This window comes from Nicotiana tomentosiformis, chromosome 1 (genome assembly GCF_000390325.3).
Source record: "Nicotiana tomentosiformis chromosome 1, ASM39032v3, whole genome shotgun sequence".
Classification (NCBI taxonomy): Eukaryota; Viridiplantae; Streptophyta; class Magnoliopsida; order Solanales; family Solanaceae; genus Nicotiana; species Nicotiana tomentosiformis.
Window position 1 is genome coordinate 24,176,687 of NC_090812.1, and position 25,147 is coordinate 24,201,833.

Consider the following 25,147-nt stretch of genomic DNA (forward strand, 5'->3'; position numbering starts at 1 on the left):
TTGATTACCTAGTTGTTTCTGAGTTTTTCTAACAAAAGAAATGAACATGTCAAATCCTTCATCTTTAGATGTTAAAAATAATGTCCAAGTAAACATAGAGTAATCATCAACAAGCACCATCATATATCTTTTACCGCATCTGCTTAATGTTCTCATTGGACCACAGAGATCCATATGGACCAGTTCCATCATTATGGTGGTATTTATCACTTTCTTGCATTTAAAGGAGGATCTTACCTGCTTCCCCCTTGCACAAGCCTCACAAACTTTGTCTTCCTTGAACTTGATGTTAGGCAATCCTATCACCATGTCCTTGGAGGCTAATTTGTTGAGTTGACTCGGACTTGCATGTCCAAGTCTCTTGTGCCAAAGGAGGGGATCATTGTCCAACACACTTAAGCAAATGAGTTCATTTTCTGACAGTGTGGACAAATCTACAATTTATATATTGTTTACTCTTTTTTCCTACAAAACAATCTTGAGTGTGGTAAGATTAATCACAAAGCATATAATAGAGGTGAATACTACCAAGTTATCTCTATCACACAGTTGTGATACATTAATTAGACTGTATTTTAGGCCGTCTATCAAATAAAAATTCTCAATCGAGTGAGAGTCAGTCTTACCTACCTTACCAACCCCAATTATCTCATCTTTCTTCCCATTTTCAAAGGATACATTACCTCATTTGAGGTCCTCGAGTGAAAGGAACTGGTTCTTGCTTCCTGTCATGTGCTTTGAGCAGTCACTATCCATGTACCATATTTGGTTGCTCCCCTTCATTTGGACCTACAAAAGAAAATTAGGGGTTAGTCTTAGGAACCCAAACTAGTTTGGGTCCCTTTCTATAGACAAAATGATGAATCAAATTCTTTTTAGCCCAAACTGACAGCCTATTTTTCCTTTGAACAAACTCTTTATTCTTTTGACTAGCCTTTTTTTTTACAGTGCATTCACTTTTATAGTGACCAGTCTTACCACAGTGTGTGCAAACTTTATTTTCAGGAAGTGTGAGATACTTGCTTTTGGGATCCCATTTAGATGGCAGATTCCCAAAGCCAATTCCTATTCTATTACTACTATGATGATCCTGTAGCCATGACAGTGCATCAGAGGACCTGTTCCATTTACAAGTTCTGTCTAGTTCATGCTTGACCTTGCCTAGATCCTCTGTCAAAATTCTTACTTGCTCATTCTTTTTATACAACTCATCTTTTAGTTTACCTATATTTTCTTCTAGAGTGAGTTGTGTGCAATCAACTGTCTTCTTACTTGTTCCCAATTTCAGTTTTAGGTTTTCAGATCTAAGTTCTAGGACATTTGATTCAAATGCATGAACTTGGTTCTTTAGTGCTCTAGTTTCACTTACAGTCTCGCTAACTCTAAGTTCCAGGTTCTTACACTTTGCTTTTAAAATCACACATTCCTTAGACAATTGTTCCTTTTCATTGTTTATATCCCCAGATTCATCAATGAAATCTAGAAGTAACTCAAATAGACTTTCTTTAGACAAAAACTTTATCTTGTCTTTCAGATAGATTATACTTACTTCAGATTCCTCATCGGATTCTCCAATTGCCATAAATGCTTGTTCATCTCTATCTTCATCATCTGAGTCCTTATTTGAGCTTTCTCCCCAAACAGCAACCATAGCCTTTGTGATCTTGTTCTTCTTGGGATGAACATGTTCTTTCTTTCTGTTTCTCCGTTCAGCTCTTTCCTTCTTCCATTCAATTTTCCATTGAGGGAAGTTTTTGATGTGGTGATCAGTCTTCCCACACTTGTAGCATCCCTCATTGGTATATTTTTTAGGAACCCTTGATTTGTTGTAGCCTCCATGTCACGACAAAATATTCTCACCTTCGGACCGTGATGACGCCTAATATTTCACTTGCTAGGCAAGCCAACGTTAGAATAATATTAACAATTTTTAAATAATTAATAAATTATTAATAATCAAAGAAACAAATGCTGAAACAAAGTTTGAAACATAATGAATAATCCATAAAAACAACGTTGTCTAAATACCATCCCAGAATTGGTGTCACAAATGCACGAGCTTCTAGATAAATACAAATAAAAGTCTGAATAAAATAAAGTTGTCTAGAAATAAATACACAGCTAAAGTAAAATAGATGGGGACTTCAGAACTGCGGACGCCATGCAGTTATACCTCAAGTCTCCTCTGGTAGCTGAAATCCGAGCAAGTCTACGGTACGCCGCTGAGACCAACTCCAAAATCTGCACAAGAAGTGCAAAGTGTAGTATCAATACAACCGACCCCATGTACTGGTAAGTGCTGAGCCTAACCTCGACGAAGTAGTGACGAGGCTAAGGCGGGTCACTTACATTACCTGTACGCAATATTAATAACAATAACAATAATAGAAATAAATCAGGTAACTCATTTATTCAAATTGGGTCATCATTAATCATTTTTTTTTATTTTATTAACTAAAACCTCATTGCAAGGGTAATATTGTAACCTTTGACGAAAAATAAATTAAGAAGGCATAAGATTCAATTCTTCAGTTTGTGTTATTTCACAAAATTTTTAGAATCATAATAAAAGTATAGCTAATTCTATTTTTGTCTTCTCAGAAAAACTTAACAAAAATATTTTCAGAAAAGCTCTTACATCTTCAAGAGTGATGTGTTATTACACAAACTAACAAGAAAGTATAATAACTTGTGAATTTAAGCTGATATAATTATAAAACTGCAACAAAATTTAAGTAGTGAATATAATAGAACGATGATTGAGGACCCTATGAGACATAGTTTCTTGTTTTATTGAGTTCGCAATATAGGATGAATATCTTTCAATTTCTAGAGCTTAACCTTTATTTTATAACTAAAATATGTTTTTAAATAATTTTTATATAATTGTTTTTAAAATATTATTCATTGAGTTAGGATTCGCACGCAAAGCGCGTACTCTAAGACTAGTTATATTAAAAGCATGAAACCCTTAACTTAAAAGTTAAATTAACAAATTATCCCTTTTATTAAACTAAATATCCTAATTAATTTTGAAAAAGACAAAGTATGTGTGAAGAAAAGCCAACGCTGCAGCCTTCAAACACTTAACAGCCACAACGCTTCAGATAAACTTGTCAGGCTTGTGTGCTAAATTACTTTATTGTTTTTCGTTTTTGACTTGTGAAGTTGTGATACAACAAGGGTAATACATCAAGTTGGCCCGAACACCACGGTTATCAAAAAAAAAAAAGGGCAATACATGCCTTCAGGTAACAAAATATTATTGTAATTACTTATGATCTATCCCATATGACTGTTTATTTTTTTTCCTGTTCTTATTTTAACCCATTGCTCTGGGTTAATTCGATTATGTATCCAAATCTTCCAACTATGATTTTCATGTGCAGTCACAATTTTTTTTTGTTTTTTTTTTCAAATCTTTAAACTTTTGATGTAATAACATGTCATTGTATCCATAGTAGCATGAGATATAGTTCTGCTTTAATCATACATAAACATGTACGAGTTTTTGTTCAAAGCCTTAAATTTTTTAATAAATTAAAATTTTTAACCTCGACAAAAAAGTCATTGTACGACTGTCCATATTGATCATTTAATTGGACTTTATTCTTTCACGTATAAATATGAATTACTCAATTTTTTTATTATATTAATTTTTAAAAAATCGTGTACTACATGAGTAACGACTCGGCCGGTCGTTTTGAGAATTTAAGTCTTGTTCGGCAGCATAAGGCCCTGAGCAGCTTCGTACTATGTGTATTGACTTGCGTGCGTGGTTGAATTCAGTTACCGGATGATTCGGAGTGATTTGGGACACTTGGTCCCTAAAACGAAAGTTTAAATCTTAGGATTTTGACCGTAGTTGGAACTGTGTGAAGATGACTCCGGAATGGAGTTCCGTCAGTTTCGTTAGCTCCGTTGGGTGATTTTGGACTTAGGAGTTAGCTTCGTTGGGTGATTTTGGACTTAGGAGCGTGTCCGAATTGTGAATCTGAGGTCTGTAGCTGATTTAGGCTTGAAATGGCAAAAGTCGAATTTTTGGAGTTTTGGACCGAAAGTGGACTTTTTGATATAGGGGTCGGAATGCGATTCCGAGAGTTGGAACAACTCCGTTATGTTATATGGGACTTGCCTGCAAAATTTGACGTCATTCCGGGTTGGTTTGATAGGTTTCAGCACGAGTTTTAGAAGTTGAAAGTTTTGAAAGTTCATAAGTTTGATTCGTGGAGCGATTTGTATTTTCGGCGTTGTTTGATGTGATTTGAGACCTCGAGCGAGTCCGCGTTAGGTTATGAAACTTGCTTGTGTGTTTAGACGGGGTCCCGGATGCCTCAGATGTGTTTTGGATGGGCTACGGACCATTTCCTTCTATTTTTGAACTCCTGGTTCTAATCTGATGTCCTTCTTCGCGATCGCGGAGATACTTTCGCGTTCGCGAAGTGTCTCTGCCGACCGCCTCAATTTCCTTCTTGGCGTTCGCGTAATACGCCTCGCGATCGCATAGCTGTACACATTTCCTTTATCGCGTTCGCGTCCCCCAGTCCGCGTTCGCGTAGTAGAAACCATGCCCTAAGCACTGGAGGTCGTTACTCTTCGCGTTCGCATAACTCCTTCCGCGATCGCGGAAGCCTATCTTCCCCCTTCTTCGCGTTCGCGTGCCGTTTCACGCGTTCGCGTAGCCCAGTTCCTGGGCCATTATTTTTTTCCCTCTTTACGATCGCATCTCCTCTTCCGCGATCGTGATGCTTTCAGGCCTGGGCAGAATATAAGTTTTCCAAATCGAGAGTTAGGCCATTTTTATCACATTTCGTTTGACTTGTAGAGCTCGATTTTGAGTGATTCCTTGTGGGTTTTTCAAGCAAATCGATTGGGTAAGTGTTATTCACCTAGGATTTATTTATTTCCATGATTCTATCTTTATTTTTATCATTTAATTTGTGTTTTGAGTTGAGAAAAATGGTGGTTTTTGAAGAAATATTTAGAATGAAAAATTACGATTTGAGGAACGAAATTGTATCGGAATTTGATGATATTAGTATGGTTAGACTCGTGAGTGAATGAGTGTTCGTATTTTGTAACTTTTGTTGGGTTCCGAGACGTGGGCCCCACGAGAAACTTTTGGGTTAAATTTCGAATTTCTTGTATAAAACTTGTATTTTCATATGAAATTTATTCCTACAATTTGTGTTGATTGAATCGAATTAATTATGACTAGATTCGAGCCGGTCGGAGTCAGAAAATCGAGGAAAGGGTATACTACTTGACTGAATGAGCGCAGTTTGAGGCAAGTATCTTGCCTACCCTCGAGTGGGGGAATTAACTCTTAGGCATTGAGTCTTATGTGCAATTTGTGCAATTGAAAATCATGTACGCGATGTGACTGTCACACCTCCTTTTTCCGAGGGGATAGGGAAGTTTTTCCAATTAAAGTGACATTAATCGAAATAGGATTATTTATTTAATTCAGAGTCGCCACTTGGAATAATTTTAAGGTGTCCCAAGTCACCGGTTTATTTTAAAATCCCAAATCGAGGAAATTTGACTTTTATTTATGGTCTGCGAACACAGAAGATCGGGTAAGGAATTCTATTAACTCGGGAGAAGGTGTGAGGCACTCCCGGATTACGTGATTTTAGCACGGTCGCTTTAATCATACCTTGTTTAGTTGTTTGTTTTAATTACGTATTTTAGAACCTATGTGCATTTACCCTTTTTTACCACTTTTAATTATGGCGTTTTATTGATTTAATCTTTGAAACGGACCACATGTGTGTAAATCCGCTTTATTTGGGGCGTTAAAATTGTATCACGCGTACGTATACACAATTGATCATGCTTTATTAATCTTAAGATTGTTTGGCCAAAGTCGCGCGAACTCGTACTTGGATTTATTTGTGAAAATTAAAATTATGTCACGCGAACGTGTACATAATCACGATAAAAGATTAAAAACGCGCCTAAAGCATTCTAGCGTATTCAAAGATTGTTTATTTTTCTTTCCCTGTTTTCCTAAGGTTTGAGATTGTGTGTGGAGGTCCAAAGTCATGGAATCATTATGATAAAGACACATTGATGCCAATATATAAAACGGATGTATGGGAAATTCAAAAAAATACACTAAACTTGTTCAATATTAACTACGGGAGATATTGGGGAGGAAATGACTTTAATTTCACTTTTTTCATCCTTGATTTCTTAATTCTTTATGGTCAGCGATTGGACAGTAGTGCTAGAGGTCACGTTTAATTAAGGAATTGCACTGGACTTCTATCAAATAACGGGTGAATGCCATTGGGCTTGCATTGAAACTCAGGCGCGGGCCTGCATGCGCCTACAGTAATCCCAAATCAACTTCGTAGGCTTCAAAAGAGTTTGGGCTTCTGGAGCAAGCCCACAGTACTGGGTACTGGCCATGGGCACCAAGACAAACACAATTCATGGTCTAAGAAACTCTATTCAGCACATAATTACGGAGATTCAACAATTGGTATTCGCGAATTATAAGATTTTCTAATCTAAAAACTAATTTCATGCTTCTGTTACATGCTAGATGAAACTCTAGTTGAATTTAGGGAATATACACAAATAGCAACCATTCACATACTAATTTTTGCTAATCAAGAGTCCAGTTCATATTAGGTTTATTTCAAATATTCCATTCGAATTTATAGTTAAACAGTGAAGGAGTATTCAATCGAACATATAGATGACCAAAATTTAGGCAGATTTTATAATGCTATGATATATGTATGGCGGTTACATGATTTGAGATTAAAATCAGTACCTGAACAGCAGCGAAACAGTCCACAATTAGACAAGTAAAGATAGAGATGAAGATGAACAGAACTTAACAAAACAGAAGCAGCAAGTTCAGCAACAAACAGTCCTTTAACAGCTCGATTTAAACTTGAAAATCACAGGGATTACACAGTAGATCAGCTGAGAGAAGTAGTGAATCTGCGTTTCTGTTCTAGATGGGAGTGAAGGGAGAGAGAGCGTGAGGAAGAAGGGGCACCAATCTGAGGGAGTGAGATCAGAGAGTCCCCACTATAAGTGCAGTGTGTATTGTCTATAAAAATCCCTAGAAGTGTGGGCATGGGGGGATATTTGTTGCATATTGGGCTTCAAAATCTGGCCCAGTTCGGTTTGTTAAGCCAACTGGGCAGCCCCAATTCCTCTCTAATTTCAAACTAAACACTTAATTTGTTATTCTATTTTGAGTTAACTTTATAAAATCAAACTAAATATCTGTTTGACACTAACTAGTTTCTTACCTAATTATCACTACAACTAGATGAAGATGAACTAGTCAACTATTTCTAAAGAGACTAAAACGTGCAACAAAAGGATTAATGCATTATTATCTACATTTTTTTTATTCATTTTTATTTTTATATTTTTTATATATATTTTAAGATGCCACTATATGCAATTAAAAACTAGTCACACAATAAAGTTAAGGAATGAAAGACAAAACATATATATATATATATATATATATATATATATATATATATATATATATATATATATATATATATGCAGTTTTATGTTTTAAAGTACTCCTAAATGTGCAAATAAAATGCAAAATCAATTAGACAAAAAATAAAGAAAAAATCTTAAAACTCTATAAAAAATTAAAAGCTATTTTTTGAGATTTTTAGGAGTAATTTATATCGGGAAAAAATTACGTGCTCACAGTGACGAGTACATACTTGGGTTATATGTGCAAATTACATTGATTAAAATCCTTAAACGCCCTTATGTATTAAATGAAAAATTATTGGTACTTATTAAATCATTTAATTGTCTTGCCTAAATTCTTATTTTGTTGGATTTGCTTCTATATGATGTTTTGGTGGGATTGCCACCTTGATTCTTACGTGAAATATTAATTGTTGAGTTGTTCACTTTCTGGATATATTTTTGTGCACTATATGGTCGAGCCATGGGCTCCTTATTATGGAAATTTATGTATTATTGAATTTTGTGGCAAATTATAATATTTGAGCACTTGATGTGCAATCTGTGATAAATTATAATATTTGAGCACTTGATGTGCAAATCTGTGATAAATTATAATATTTGAGCACTTGATATGCAATCTATGATAAATTATAATATTTGAGCACTTGATGTGCAATCTATGATAAATTATAATATTTGAGCACTTGATGTGCAATCTGTGATAAATTATAATATTTGAACACTTGATGTGCAATCTGTGATAAATTGTAATAATTGAGCACTTGATGTGCAAATCTATGATATGTTGTAATATTTGAGCACTTGATGTGCAAATCTATGATATGTTGCAATAAATTATAATATTGGCACGTTATTTTGTTGGAAAGTTTTGTTCGGGTGTTTGCACGAAGTTTCTGTCGTGCTATTCTTACTATTGATTTTATGCACATGCGGCGTGACAAGGCGGTATATATATATATATATATATATATATATATATATATATATATATATATATATATATATATATATATTTGGGTTTGCGCATGTGGCGAGACAAGGTGAGAATATTATAATGCGCGTGCGGCGTGACAAGGCGGGCATTTATATTATTATTGCACACGTGTCGAGACAAGGTGAGTTATATCGGGAATTGAATTGTGATGATTTGTGATAACCTCGGGGCATTGTTGTTGTTGCATATTTACTTTTGGGACTACGAGACGGTATCTCGAGAGTACCCTTTTTGTTGACATCTCTCTATTGTTGCACTTATCGTTGGTTATTGTATTTTCGTGTTAGGACAACCCTTGTGATCTGCTGTGATGTATTATTTGATTTTCACTATGTGTTTGTATTCCTTGTTGTACTATGTTGGCTTGGACTTTTTAGTAGGAGACTCTGAAGATTTATATTCTTGGTTTTTACCGATTTTGACGACCGAGTTAGTATAAATAAAAGAAGTTACTATTATATTTTAAATTAATAAGTTTTACATCCGGAGCAATAGATTATCTGATATTTTATTTAAATTGAAATGCCATTTTTGTTTACTCAAACTATTTCTAAAATAAACTCATTTTTTTGTTGAATTTTTACTTGGTTTAAAATTTGTAACCTTACTTTATTAAAAATAATTAATCGTGTGAATTTTATGTATTAAAATATTTAGCACGAGAGTTGTTCGTGCGGTTGTGATAGGGATATGGGCACGAGATGCCGTGAGAATATGACAAGGGGTTGAGAACCGTACCTTATGATTATGATATAAGATAATTATTTGAACGAGTTTTTATATTCGAAGAATACTTATTGGAAGAAATATATTTGGAGGGTATTCATTTGAAGAGATTATATGTGACAGACTTGTTTAATAGGCTATACTTGTATTTTTCTTATTTGTGAGAGTAATAATTGTGGTGTTCTTATTGCCTTGCTGTTTATATCACTGCTGTTTGTTCTCAATTATTTTAGTATGGCACAGATTATTTGACTAGTGAGTGTCTTGATTGTACCTCATCACTACTCCACTGAGGTTAGTCTTGATACTTACTGGGTACCAACTGTGGTGTACTCATACTACACTTCTGCACATTTTTGTGCAGAACCAGGTAAATGTGGAGTCAGTTGATCATTAGCTAGATGTGCAGATTGTTGTTGTGGAGGCTCATGGTAAACCTGCTGCTGCGTTCGCAAGTTTCGGAGTCACCTTCTGATTTGATTTGTATTCAGACTGTTTACTTTATTTCAAACAGTTGTATTTAGAAAATTGTAATAAATTCTGTAGAGCTTATGACTTGTACTACCGATTTTGGGAATTGTAAATTTTATAGAGATTTCCATTTCAAAAATTATTATTGTTATTTAGTAAATATTAGGCTTACATAGTCCCTAAGATTAGGTGTCATCATGATACCCAGTGAAGAAAAAATTGGATCGTGACAACAAGACTCGACATAAACGTAAAAATTGGTCCCATACGATTATGCATATAGTCGGACCTCTTGTGGATTTGACTATTATTTCCACGTCTAATGCAAGTAATTGTCGATACCCTTCTAGATAATCAAAATACCCAACTTATCCTAATAATAAGAACTAATATCTATAAAAAAAAGAGAGAAGAAAACCGGTATAAGTGTCTCTTCTTGAAAAGTTGTGTTCCTCCAAATTACTTCGCAATAGTTATATTTAAATAAAAGGCATATTCTTTTTCTAACCATGTGCTTTAATACACAAAGAATACGTTCTTCCTTTAATCGACAACAAACGTCTAATGCAAATTTTATTTATGTATATTCAGTTTGCTAGGATAAATGATAGCATAGCCTTCCTCAATGTCGACTCCTGCGTGTTACTTCTAAACATTTTTTGTTGAGTAGAAGTTATTGATAAAATAAAAGGAGGTGAATGACATATAAATTGGAACTTGTAGAAGTTCCTAGAGCATATATATGTAAAACTCACTGGATTATATAACAAGTTCCCATAGCTGAAAAATCATTAAATAAAAAAGTGATGAAACTATAGAAGCACATGCTTAGAATAGTTGCAGTAGACGTATTTTATGTGCAGAAAAATATGGATACATATCATAGAAACACAAGTGTTTGTATAGTTCAACTTTTGATTTGGAAGAACCAAAACCAATTTGAAAATGTTTAAGAAGACTCTGCCCTGAAGTTCATGATTCCCTTATAAATATGTACCACAGTAATATATTAATTATTGTTACGAGACATCTGTTGGATTAAACTTTTTGGACTTGGACATTTTCACTTTCCTTATTGTTTTCTTCATTTTGCGAAATGGTTTCAACTCCTTATTTTCGACATTTTTACTCTATTTTCATTAGATTACAATCATAATCCTTTATGCTTATTTGTGTAATCAGGCATCATTATGTGTGGAAGGTTGAGATCAGGGGCGGCTCTAAGGCTTTGGGCAGTGAGGCCATTGCCTTGGGCCCCCAAATTTTGAATGCCCCAAATTTATTTTAAATTATTATATATTATATAATTTATATAAATAATTAAAATATAGAAAAGTGTTAGGGTATGTTTTTTGTTACTTGATTGAGGTTATTTTATACAATAAATTTATAAATTATGATAATTTTCTTCCCTCATTAATTAGTATATTTGACAAGAGTGGGTTGCTCCAGTGGTGAGCACCCTTCACTTCCAACCAAGAGGTTGTGAGTTCGAGTCACTCCAAGAGCAAGGCGGGGAGTTCTTGGAGGGAGGGAACTGAGGGTATATCGGAAACAACCTCTCTACTCCAGGGTAGGTGTAAGGTTTATGTACAAACTACCCTCACCAGACCCCACTAGTGGGATTTATACTTGGTTGTTGTTATTGTTGTTGCTTCACTCTTCAATTTTAATTTTATCTTTTATATATAGGAATTAAGTTATATATATTGACAACATAATAAATTTCTTTTATAATGTTCTCTGAAACAACATGAACACAAAAGCATTCATCCACCAATTTTCTTTGAGTGTAATTCGACATATTATATTAGGTTATTTACAATTTATTTTAGATATTCACCCATAAGTGCTACTTAATAGAATGAACTACAATCACCATTTAAATTGATAAGACGGAGTAAATATTTTTTATACCGTCAATACTCAAAACTTAAGTTATTACGTTATGTACGTTTATTTTATTTTTTTCTTGTTTGTGATGATAGCCGAATCAAAATTTTCACTTTGAGTTCTGGACCTCAATATTCGATAGTTCACCGTTTTATTTTTTGTGCTCTTTTTCCTAAATTATTTTTTGAAATTCACCTTTTTGTCTTAAATGATTTATTTGTTATTTAAAAAGTAAATTTTATTGTTAGTGTAAATATTTTATAAAATAAATTTAAGGGCCTCCGAAAATAGTTTCGTCTTAGGTCCCGAGATCTGTTGAGCCGCCCTTGGTTGGGATGAATACGTGTTGTATGTTTAGGAAAAACGGAAAATTCAATCTTTGGATCCAAATTATCACTAGGGTATATTGAAGTCAGAAAATAGCAACCAACCTTGAGAAGACAATTAGGCCAAGCCAATTGATATTAGTATGGATGAAGGATATGAAAAATATCACAAATGACAGGAAGAACAGAAATAGAGTTGGTCGAATTAAGAGTATGTTTTTTGACTTTATTCATAAAAGATCTTAAGATTACACGAGAATACTAGTTTTTGGTGCATTTAAATTTATAATTTAGTGTTAAATTAAATTAAATATTTCAAATGTATATAACTAATTTTTAATATATATAAATATTTAAAAAAGTATATGGAATTTACGTGCAACGCACGTGTAGAGAGTATAGTATATATATATATATATATATATATATATATATATATATATATATATATATATATATATATATATATTAGTGTATATTTTCTTTTGGGGTTTTCGTAGGATAATGATTCCTTCAAAGTATCCAATAAACGTTCGGGTCTTCTTAATTTGATTGATTAATTTTCGCACAGATAGAGGAACATGAGATTTTTTTAATGTATCAACATGGTTACGAGAGATATGTTATAGTTCTCATCAATAATTAATAAAATGGAAAATAATTAGAAGCTGATTATGGGATATGTTTCCCCTTTAATAGGAAATATAGCGTATTTGTAGAGTATATTTTTTATACGTAGAATATATTATTTTATTATTAGTTGTAGATTATGAAATATTTTATAAATCCATAAGTATTTATGAAAATTTCGTAAAAATAGCACGGGCTAGCCAGTTTTTTGATTGGTCATTCAAAAATAGTCAGTGTTTGCCAAGTTATTGAAAAATAGTCATTATTTTGCTGCAACAGAGATTGGTACAACATAATATACTGGAGTTCGGTGCACCTGAGTATGAACTTCCAGTATATTATGCTGGAACTCCAACACGCGGAAAGTTCAAGCATAATATACTGGAGATTCGAGCACCTGTGTATGAACTTCCAACATATTATACTGGACCGGTATACTTTGCTGGAGTTCTAGTATACTTATGCTGGAACTCCATTACATTATGCTGGAGTTCCAATATACTTATGTTGGAATTCCAATATAATATGTTGGAGTTCCAGTATACTTATGTTGGAACTCCAGTATAATATATTGGAGTATTTTCCGAATTTTAAGCAATGTTTTCGTTTAAATTTATTTTTACATGAAAAGTGACTAAATTTCGATTACTTTTGAAAGTGTGACTATTTTTGAATTACCACTTGAAAATCTGATTATTTTTTTATTTTTCTCCCCAAAATTTCCCATTTCTTATTGCAAATGATAGCCCACCGGATTAGAAACCCATTAACCGTGTCCGCGTTGATTATTCTTTCAATTGTCAACAAGTTCAATACCTTATTTCTTCTTGCTCTTATTTTCTCTTTCATATTTTATTTATTTATGAGGCTTAAATTCAAGATTCCCTGGTCAATATCTTTTGTGTAGTTCGTTGATAAGAGGTTGGATTTTCTAGGAGTTTAAAAAAATGGTGTTGGTGTTATATTTTAGTAGTAATTTGGTGCATTTAATGCATTAAATATACTCCCTCCGTTCACTTTTATTTGATACGTTTTGACTTTTCACGTCCCTTAAGAAATAATAAATGAAGTGCATAATTTACCATGATATTCATATTAATTGATACATATTTTATTAGATTTGACAAAATGAGTTGAAATGAGTAATAAATACTATGAGTATAACATGAAAAAAAATTTATCTTCTCTTAATATGCGTAAGTGACAAATAAAAAATAATAATAATAATAAATGCCAAGTAAAAGGACAGGAGAAAGTAATAGGCGCAGTACGATCATTACCAAAGTTCTGAGTCCTCTCCCTGTACACTAATCCTCTTTCTTCTTTCATTCTTTAAATTTTTACAAGTTTAAGACGTGTGTCACTTTTCTAGTGATATTAAAGTATACTTGTCCACAGATAAAGTTGTTATACAAGCTAACTTCAAGTTATTTATTTTGTCTTTGTTTTATTTTCTTCCATTTGTTCTCTCTCTATCTCGCTATCAATTCTGCTTCGATACTTGAATTTTTTCGTGATTACAGAAATTTGAGGTGAAAGAACTAGGTTTGGAAAAAGTTACTAACATTTTTATGAGTTTAAATGCTGTTGTCGTTTTTTAGTTTCTTCTTTTTGTGGATTGCAATTTTTGTTGAAGTGGCTGCTTCTTTTTCTTCTTCATCCTCTTCCTCATCTTCTTTCTAGGTTTTAATAGTGTTTGGGAGTTAAAATCTTTTGAAATGGATATGGATTGTGGGTTGAAATTTTAATAGGGGTTGGAAGATGCTTGTATAGTAATTGTGTATATATATATATAATAAAGTTATCATATATAATTGACATTGTGGTTAAGCCAAGTCGTAAGTTAGTAAATATCAATAGTATATTGTAACTTTATTCTATATTTGACTATATATTTGGATTAAAGGATAATTTTGAATTAAAATAAAAAATAAATTTATCTTTTGTTATCATGTAATCACACTTAATTCGGTTAATGATCATATGCAATCATGTTAGGAACTTTTGTTATCTCTTTTAATTATTTAAATATTATTTCGTCTCTCGCAAAAAAGCAAAAAAAAAAAAGACTACTCCATATAAATATAAAACTCTTTCACATTTAAAACCTTATAATTATATTTCTTTAAAACACTATAGCTAGATTTTAATAAAGTAATTTTTTTTTTAAAAAAAATATAATATATAGAGTACACATCTATATTTATCCAAAGAACAAGAAAGAGTTTAAAAATCGAATAAAAGTTTACTTACATATATAATGAAGTAAATCTACATGCCGGAGAAAAAAACATCACAAAATTAGTCAATATTAAAACAAAGTTAATTTTTATTATAAGAAATATCAAATTATGGTGGATGTCTACCCTTCCTCCATGATATTCATCTCAAATGTTTAATGGCATATTCAATGACATATTTTCCATGTTTAATGACATATTTTTTTCACTTTTCATGCTTATATAAAGACCTTGTAATAGATAGAAAAATACACTCAATTGAAGAAGAAATAAGAATCTCTTCTCTCTTTCTCTCTATATATATCTCTTAACTTATTTTTTCCTTGTTCCATATTGTTACTTTGAGTTATATTTTATAACACGTTATCAACACGAGACTTGTGATGACCCAAAATGTCATCTTTAAATTTAATAATTAATTATGTGTTCTAAGACCTCGAAAAATACTATTTAACGTTCCTCGGCTTGCGTGCGCAATCCGTAAAATGAAAGTTTTTAGGTGAAAAATGGATTAAAATGTGAATTAGAGCTTTAAAACTCAATTGAGTTGACTTTGGTCAATATTTTGAGCAAGCAGACTCGGATCAGTGTTTTGACAGTTCCGGTAGGTCTGTATCGTGATTTGGGACTTGGACATATGCCCGGAATCAAATTTCGAGGTCCCTAGCCCGAGATATGGAATTTTGATAAAAAATTAAAAGATTAAGTTCAAATAGTGACCGGATGTCGAATTATTTGCAAACGATCACATAATAGAATTTTGATGATTCCAACAGTTTCGTATGGTGATTTTGGACTTAGGAGCGTGATCGGAATTTTATTTTGAAGTTTGACCGGGGAGTTGGCTTTTTGATATCAGGGTCGAAATTTAGTTCTGAAAATTTTTACATCTCCGTTATGTCATTTATGACTTGTGTGCAAAATCTGAGGTCAATCGGACTTGATTTGATAGGTTTCGACATCGAATGTAGAAGTTGAAAATTCTTGAGTTTCATTAAACTTGAATTGGGGTGTGATTTGTGATTTTAGCGTTGTTTGATTTGATTTGATTTGAGGTTACAAATAAGTTCGTATGATGTTTTAGGACTTGCTGGTGTATTTGATTGAGGTTCCGAGGGCCTCAGGTGAGTTTCAGATGGTTAACGGATAAAAAATGGGACTTAGCTACTGCAAAAGCTGCTGCAATTTTTCTACTGAAAATGCTGTAAAAAATTGGGCTGCCTGCCAAAATCGGGCTCCCTGTCAAAACCAGGTTCCATGTCAAAATCGGATCGGGCTGTCAGTCAAAATCGGGCTCCTTGTCAAAATCGGGCTCCCTGAAAAATCGGGCTCCCTAACAAATATGTAAGTTATAAAAACATGGAACTTCGTCCCATTTGCCATTTTTGACGAATTGGAACTTGAGGAGAGGCGATTTTGATATATTTTCAAGCAAAAATATTGGGGTAAGTGATTCTAACTCGGATTTGGTGAATATACACGAATATATCACTGTTTTCACCATTTAATTAGTGGTTTAAGATAGAAATTTGAAAAACTTTTAGAAATCTCATAGAAACGAATTTTTGAGATTTCGGTGTCGATCCGGAGTCGGATTTGAGTAAAACTTATATGGTCGGTCTAGTAATTGAATGGGTTATCGGATTTATTGAGTTTCACTGAATTTCGAGATGTGGGTCCCACAAGTAATTTTTGAGCTAATTTCGGATTTTATTAAAAAATGTAGTATTTTCTTATGAAATTGATTCCTATAATTTTTGTTGACTGTATCGAATTAATTATGACTAGATACGAGTCGATCGGAGTCGAAAAATCGAGAAAAAAGTATAATACTTGGTTAAATTGGAGCAAGTCGAGGTAAGTGACTTGTCTAACCTTATCTGGGGGAAATTTTCCCTAGGATTGTTATTGATGTGATTATTAAAATGTGTTGAAAGTCGTGTACACGAGGTGACGAGTGTGTACACGGGCTAAATGTGAAAGATTATATTTTTAAATTGTGTAAATCATTGTTGCACATTTATTAAATTATTTTATCTTGTTATATTCTTCATCATTGATCTGAAATATATACCTTAAATTTGTTTGACCTTTTCCTGCTAATTGTTTTACCTGTTTAGTTGAAACATGGTTTTTTTTATTCTGTGCATTATTTGAAGGTTGATTTTCTTTAAATAAAATATTATTAATATGTGTATTTGACATTTTTAAATTTGATATTGAAGCAACGTATTAAAGATTTTGAAATATTTTTTTCCTGAATTATTTATTCCTGAATATTTTTGTAAGATTTTCGTACTCATTGTGATGGAGCCGTGAGCTCTTTATTGTGAAAAAAGATTATTGATGATTTATTTTGTCATGAGCCGTGAGCTCTTTATTGTGAAAAAATATTGTTGTTGAATTATTTTGGCAAGTTAAATTATTTGAGCACTTGAGGTGCAAATTGTGATAATGATACGCATGCGGTGGTATAAGGTCTGTGTATTGAAACGCATGCGGTGAGATAAGGGTGGCTTGATACGTGTGGCTAGTAGGGGGAACTACTAGAAGTCATGCGGTGTGATAAGGATGGCTAAAACGCGGGATGCTATTTCGGAAAAAATATTTTCTTTAAAATAAATTGTGAAGGCTCCCGCGGGATGCTATAAGGAAATGAGATGTTGTGGATTTATTTATAATTTAGGACTACAAGGCGGTAGCTCGGGAATGCCCTTGTTTATATTGATTTATGGCCGTAGTTGCCTTTGATTATTTGTTGTGGTTTTCTTGAAGTTGAAAGGAAATTTTGTTTTGTTTCCACGAGATATTAATTTCCATTATTTCGTGTAATTAAATGTGGCATACTACTTGATTCATTTCCATTATCATTTTATCTTATTATATTGTTTAAACATTACCTTGTCATTATTTAGTCTCCAGTAGGGCCTGACTTGACCTCGTCACTACTCTACCGAGGTTAGGCTTGGCACTTACTCGGTACCGCTGTGGTGTACTCATAGTACGCTTCTGCACATCTTTTTGTGTAGATCCAGCTACATCTTATCAGACCAGGCATCAGTAAACTAACTGTACGAGGAGACTTCGAGGTATATCTGCCAGCGTTCGCAGACTCTGGAGTCACCTTCTATCTTACTATGTTGTCTTCCTTATTTGTTTTAGACTCTGATGTATAGAGACATGGAGAATAAATTCTTAGAAGCTTGTGACTTATTTTTACCGGGTTTTGGGAGTTGAAATTGTTTGAATTGTAGTTTATTTATTTCAGATATTTATTATTATTTCGCATTGATAGGCTTACCTAGTCTTAGAGACTAGGTGCCATCACGACATCCTACGGAGGGAATTTGGGGCCGTGACAAGTTGGTATCAGAGCTCTAGGTTCATAGGTGTTACAAGTCACAAGCAGGTTTAGTAGAGTCTTGCGGATCGGTACGGAGACGCCCGTACTTATTTTCGAGAGGCTACGAAACTGTTAGAAAATATTCACTTCTTTGATTCCTTATCGTATGCCTTTGTTGGTTTCAAAGTTCTAAACAATTGTCTTTATATTCTCTCACAGATGGTGAGGACACGCACAACTGGATCCGATGATCAGACACCCGCGCCCCATGTTGGAGCCGCAAGAGGTAGGGGTCGGGGCAGAGGCCGAGGAAGACCATGTGGTACAGCCAAAGCACCTGCATGAGCTACTGCATCAGAGCCACCAGTAGCTCTAGTTGGAGAGCAGGCACTTGAGACGCCTGTTACTACTCCTGCACTTCAGGAGACTCTTGCCCGGTTTTTGAGCATGTTTGGCACTTTAGCTCAGGCAGGGTTAATTCCACTTGCTCCTGCCACATCTCAGGCTGGGGGAGTAGCACAGACTCCCGCCGCCCGTACTCCAGAGCCACGGGCCCAAGTTAACCATGCCCCAGAGGTTATACCAGTGTAGCTAGTTGTCCCAGTTCGTCCTGAGATTAGGACATCAGTTTCGGGGGGCAGCTCAGGATCGAGAGGTATAAGAAATACCACCCTCCTATTTTCAGCGGTTTAGCTTCAGAGGATGCTCAGGGTTTTCTGGAGGTATGTCACTGTATCCTTCGTACTATGGGTATTGTGGATTCCATTGAGGTTTCTTTCATGGCATTCCAGTTTAGAGGAGCAGCCTACTAGTGGTGGCGGGCATATGAGTTGGATAGTCCGGCTGATGCAGCTTTACTTACTTGGACGCAGTTTTCAAATATGTTCTTAAGGGAGTATGTTCCTCAGAGTCTTATAGATGCATGGCGCGCAGAGTTTGAGCATCTGCGCTAGGGTTCTATGACCGTGTTAGAATATGCGGGCCGATTCAGTGATTTGGCTAGGCATGCACTAGCCTTAGTTACTACTGTTCGAGAGCGGGTTCGCAGATTTATTGAGGATCTCCACCCTAGTATCAGATACAGTATGGCTCGAGAGATAGAGATGGACATCACATACTAACAGGTGGTGTAAATTGCTAAGAGATTTGAAGGTATGCAGACTCGGGAGAGGGAAGAGAGGGAAGCTAAGAGACCCCGAGATTCTGTCACATATAATAATTCTCGTTCCCCAGTTGCAGCCTGGCATGGAAGAGGTTATGTGAGTCGTCCTATTCATTCAACACTTCTAGCTTCCAGTGGTATTGCAGCTACTCTCAGACCTCATGTTCCATAATATGCACCGCTAGTGTCTACTATACCTCATGTACGGGGTGCTTTCAGCGGGTAGTCTAATCGATCAGGCCCGAGCTAGTCTCAACAGCCACATCCTCCGAGGGCTTGTTTTGAGTGTGGTGACACTCGTCATATCATAAGGGATTGCCCCAGATTTAGGAGAGGTGCACCTCCAAGAATTTCTCAGGCCCCACCTATTCCACAGGGCCCTCAGGCTTCTCAGGCCATGATTACTGCACCAGTTAACACTCCAGCTGCACAACCAGCCAGATGTGAAGTTTGGGCAGGTAAAGGTCGCCCTAAAGGGGGAGCCCAGGCCAGATATTATGCCATTCCTGCTAGGACAGATGCAGTTGCATCCAATTCTGTTATCACAGGTATTATTCTGGTCTGTCACAGAGATCCATCAGTCTTATTTGATCGAGGCTCCACTTATTATTATGTGTCATCTTATTTTGCCACGTATTTGGACGTATCACGTGATTCCTTGAGTTATTCTGTTTATGTATCTACACCCGTGGGTGAATCTATTATTGTGGATCATGTGTATAGGTCGTGTTTAATTGTTATAAGTGGTTTTGAGACAAGGGCTGATTTATTATTGCCCAGTATGGTAGATTTCGATATTATTTTGGGCATGGATTGGTTGTCGCCCTATCATGCTATTCTGGATTGCTATGACAAGATGGTGACATTGGCTATGCCAGGTCTACCGCGGCTAGAGTGGAGAGGTACATCGGATTATGATCAAAGCAGGGTTGTTTCATTTCTAAAAGCTCAACGAATGGTTTAGAAGGGACATGATACGTATCTGGCCTATGTGAGAGATGTTAGTAGTGATACTCCTACTATTGAGTCAGTTCCTATAGTGATGGATTTTCCTGACGTATTTCCAACAGATCTTTCGGGTATGCCACCTGACAGGGATATTGACTTTGGCATTGATTTATTACCGGGTACTCAGTCCATTTCTATTTCACCATATCGTATGGCCCCAGCAGAGTTGAAAGAATTAAAAGAACAGTTACAAGAGTTGCTTGATAAGGGTTTCATTCAGCCTAGTGTATCATCTTGGGGGTGCTCCTGTCTTATTTGTGAAGAATAAGGATGGTTCTATGCGGATGTGTATTGATTACCGCTAGCTGAATAAGGCTACAGTGAAGAACATGTATCCGTTTCCACGTATTGATGATCTATTTGATCATCTTCGGGGTGCCTAGAGTGTTCTCTAAGATCAACTTACGTTCAGGCTATCATTAGTTGAAGATTCGGGAGCCAGATATCCCGAAGACTACTTTCAAGACTCAGTACGGTCATTACGAGTTCCTTGTGATGTCTTTTGGGCTGACCAATGCCCCAACAATATTTATGCACTTAATGAATAATGTATTTCAGCCCCATCTTGATTCTTTCATCATTACGTTATTGACAAAATTCTGGTGTATTCTCGGAGTCGAGACGATCATGGACAACACCTGAGGACTGTGCTTCAGGCCTTTAGAGAAAAGAAGTTATATGAAAAATTTTCAAAGTGTGAATTCTGGCTTGATTCTGTGGGATTTTTGGATCATATAGTTTCGTGCGAGGGGATCAAGGTAGATCCGAAAAAGATTGAAGCAGTGCAGAGTTGGTCCAAACCGTCCTCAACTACGGAAATTCGGAGTTTCCTTGGTTTGGTAGGGTATTATCGCCGATTTGTAAAGGGTTTCTCTTCTATTGTTGCATCTATGACCAAATTGACCCAGAAGGGTGCTCCGTTCAGGTGGATCGAAGAATGTGAGGAGAGCTTCCAAAAGCTCAAGACAGCTTTGACTACAGCCCCAGTATTGGTATTACCTACAGGTTTAGGGGCTTATATTGTGTATTGTGATGCATCGCGAATTTGTCTCGGCGTAGTGTTGATGCAAGACGGTAGGGTGATTGCCTACGCGTCCAGAAAGTTAAAGGTGCATGAGAAGAATTTTCCTGTACACGACCTTGAGTTAGCAGCTATTGTTCATGCCTTGAAAATTTGATGGCATTATTTGTACGGTGTCCATTGCGAGGTCTATACCGATCACCGAAGTCTACATCATCTGTTTAAACAAAAGGATCTTAATTTGCGGCAACAGAGGTGGTTGGAGTTGCTTAAGGATTATGATATCACCATTCTCTATCATCTTGGGAAGGCCAATGTAGTGGTCGATGCCTTGAGTTATAAGGCGGAGAGTTTGGGCAGCTTAGCATATTTACCGGTAACAGAGAGGCCTTTAGCCTTGGATGTTCAGGCCCGGGACAACTAGTTTGTCAGATTGGATGTTTCCGAGCCGAGTCGAGTTTTGACTTGTGTGGTTTCTCAGTCTTCTCTTTATGATCGTATCAGGAGCATCAGTATGATGACCCTCATTTGCTTGTCCTTAAGGATATAGTTCAGCACGGTGATGCCAAGGAAGTCACTATTGGAGATGACGGTGTACTACAAATGCAGGGCAGGCTATGTGTACCCAATGTAGATGGCTTGTGTGAGTTGATTCTCCAAGAGGCTCACAGTTCGCGGTACTCCATTCATCCGGGAGCTACAAAGATGTATCAGGACTTGAGACAACACTATTGGTGGAGGTGGATGAAGAAAGACATAGTGGAGTATGTAGCTCGGTATCTAAATTGTCAACATGTGAAATATGAGCATTAGCGACCGGGTGGATTGCTTCAGAAGTTAGAGATTCCAGAATGGAAATAGGAGAGGATCACTATGGATTTCGTTGTTAGGCTCCCATAGACTTAGAGGAAGTTCGATGCAGCTTGGGTGATTGTGGATAGATTGACCAAGTCAGCTACAACTAGACCTTGCAAAACAGGAAACCATAATGATGTTATGATTGTTGAGCTTATTGACAGTGGGGATTGTTAATTACTTAATTTTAGAATCACAAACAGAAATATGTCATATCTGAGTACATATTCCAGCAAACAAAAACAAACACAATCACTCAGTAACATCATATCGAAGGATATCAACATAACCAAGAAAATAAGCTATCTAAAACTATAATCAAATACCTCTTAAAGGCAGATACATTCTTGAACAGAGGAGTATGCAAGCCATGATCATCTCTAACTAGTGGGGCATTCTCAATCTCTCTTTTGGCATATGCAAGTGCCTCATCCGGAGTCAATGATGCTATGTATCTCTGTAATATCAATTACAATATAAAGATCAAGATATAAAAAGGATAAACTAATTTACCAGTAATAATTCTAAGGAATATAACACAAAAAGAATTTTACCGGCAGGTTATTGGACACATTTCTAACAGGTGAAGGAGGGGGAATAGATTTTTCTCCTGCACTCACATGCTTCCTTAGTTTCCTCTGTCTTGAAACCTGCTCTCATTTTTCCAGAACTCGCATTCTTTGACTTAATCCATAAGTAGAGTTAAGTCAACAGGTGAAGGAGGGGCATGCTAACTAATATTGAACCGGTTATCTGGACTCGCCGGAAGTTCCCTTAATTTCTTTTCATGATTTGAATTTCGGTAAGATGAAACTTCTGATGATGGAAAGAGACCCCATTCGGTCAGAGGATGAGGAAGTGTAGAAATTTGAACCACAAGCCTAAACAGTATCAGAATAGCGCCAATGAAGAAGAGCTTTTTCTAGTCAATTCTGAAACAACAGAACAACCAGTATTGGCCGCAACAATTTCCTCATCTTCTTCAGCAGACAAAAAATCTGATCTTGTTGCTAAAATAAGAGCTACATTTGCAGATCCATTTTCAGTCCCTTAAGCAGCCTAAAACAGCCATCCAACACCTCCAACATGTCCAAGGCTCAAACAGGTAGATCTGTGAAAGAAATTGTTAAGTTGAAACAAAAAATACGGGATACTATACAATATAGAAGGTGAAATATAACATATTTTCAACTATGGGCAAAGACAATAATCTAGTGAACCAACCACTCACAAGGCAGAAATAAAAACTAATTTTCAAAGATGTACTCTTTCCGTTCCAAAGAGATTGACACTATTTATTTATTAGTCCATTCAAGAAAGAATAACACATTTCTAAATTTAAAAATAATTTGACCTGAATTTCCCGTTTTACACTTAATTACAAGTTTTTATATCCACATAAATGTTAGGACACATTTAAAACCAAAAAATATCAAAAATCTTCGTTTCTTTCTTAAAGGAGTGAGTAATTAAGTGAATAAGAGTGTCCTATTATAACTTAAGCTTTTAGATGAGGTGCTCACACGGGTCAATACAACAACAACTCAGCGGAATCCCACAAGTGAGTTTTGGGGAGCCTACTATGTATACAGAACTTACCCCGACCTGGTAAAGTAGAGAGTCTGTTTCGATATACGCTCGGCTCATGGTTCAATACATATAATCAAATAAAAGGATTAAAATATAAAAGCCAGGAGTCCATAGGCACACCTCTAGCTTCTTAAGTTTTGAAATTTCTACCAGATTAATGCTACAAAAATTCTTAAAATCCATTGGAATCTTGTAAAAATATCGTCTCTTTGAGGTAAAAAGGAAAAGAAGTAAAAGCCCCAGGAATTCAATTCTGAATAATAATTGAAATTTTCAATTAAAGGGTAAATAATAAAAACTCAATATATACAGAGTAATGTTAATATATACTTACCTTTTGATTTACGATCATAAACGGCAGCAGACCAAACAACGCTAATTTTTGAAAGAAGGAAATTGAGGTTTTGGATAGAAGGAATTGTGATGTGAAAAAAGAAGGGAAAAAGAAAGAAACAGAAGGAAAGAGAAGCGAAAAGGAAAGGTGAAATGCGAAGGTAAAAGAGAAAAAAAGGACACAGTATGCGATATAATAGGTGACTGCTTCCATATTTATATATGTTATTTTTAGTGGTTAGCGCTAGTTGTCCGCTTGGACTTTACTTTTATAAATAATCATGAAATAAAGGTCAGCTCGGTACACATAAAGGTCAGCTCGATACACGACTCCATTGAGCACCCGCTATGGTCCCGGAAATAAGTCGGACCATAATGGTGTATTACACTGTGAAAAATTTATAAATACCCATTTTTATGCCTGATCAATCAAATTTAGTCACATAATCAAAAGTCAACCTTATTTAGCCACTAAATTAGTACGGGAATAAGTTATTGACTAAATTACCCCTACTCTAATTATAAATTTATGCAACACAACCTCACACTCTGTTTCAGCAGAATATTGCGGTGTAATCTACAGATTGAAGTAAGCTCTCAATTATTCTTCTGATTCTTCGAATTTTCTGGTTTGATCTCAATGCTTTAATGTGTGTTAATCTCAAATTTTTTCAATGTGTTAATCTATGCTTAATTATATAACATAGCTTCTCGTTTGTAATTCAGATCGTAACTAATAAAATCTGCATTGTTCTGCTATTATTATAAATTTTAAATGAAAAATATTTACTATTCTGTACTTAATTGTATAATATAGTTGTTATATATCAAGTAATTTAATATATAACTCGAGGAATTACAGTTGTTATATGTCTTACCGGGTGTGATGACCCGATAGGTCATCTCATGTTTTGAAACCTAATTCTGTGATCCAAAATCTTAAAAATTATGTTTTAGTCTTCCTCGATTTGCGTACGCAGTCCGGTCATCTTTCCGAAAAGCTTTTATGTTAAAAAAACTAAGAAAATTAAAAAAAATGCCTAAAAACTTCATTTGAGTTGACT

At 35.2% G+C, this 25,147-nt stretch overlaps 1 long non-coding RNA gene across 3 annotated transcripts; it reads right to left on the reverse strand.

Moving 5' to 3' along the window:
• Positions 1-1,969: 1,969 nt before the first annotated feature.
• Positions 1,970-24,282, reverse strand: LOC104114207 (uncharacterized). 3 transcript variants are annotated; one of them, XR_011409111.1, is made up of 4 exons: positions 24,085-24,282; positions 22,715-23,271; positions 22,487-22,617; positions 1,970-2,241 (listed from the first exon to the last, which is right to left on the reverse strand). It is a non-coding gene; the product is annotated as an uncharacterized lncRNA (long non-coding RNA). The 3 variants fall into 3 exon arrangements; XR_011409112.1 differs by lacking the exon at positions 1,970-2,241 and adding an exon at positions 6,711-6,787; XR_690335.3 differs by lacking the exon at positions 1,970-2,241 and having other exon boundaries at positions 22,406-22,617.
• Positions 24,283-25,147: the final 865 nt, after the last annotated feature.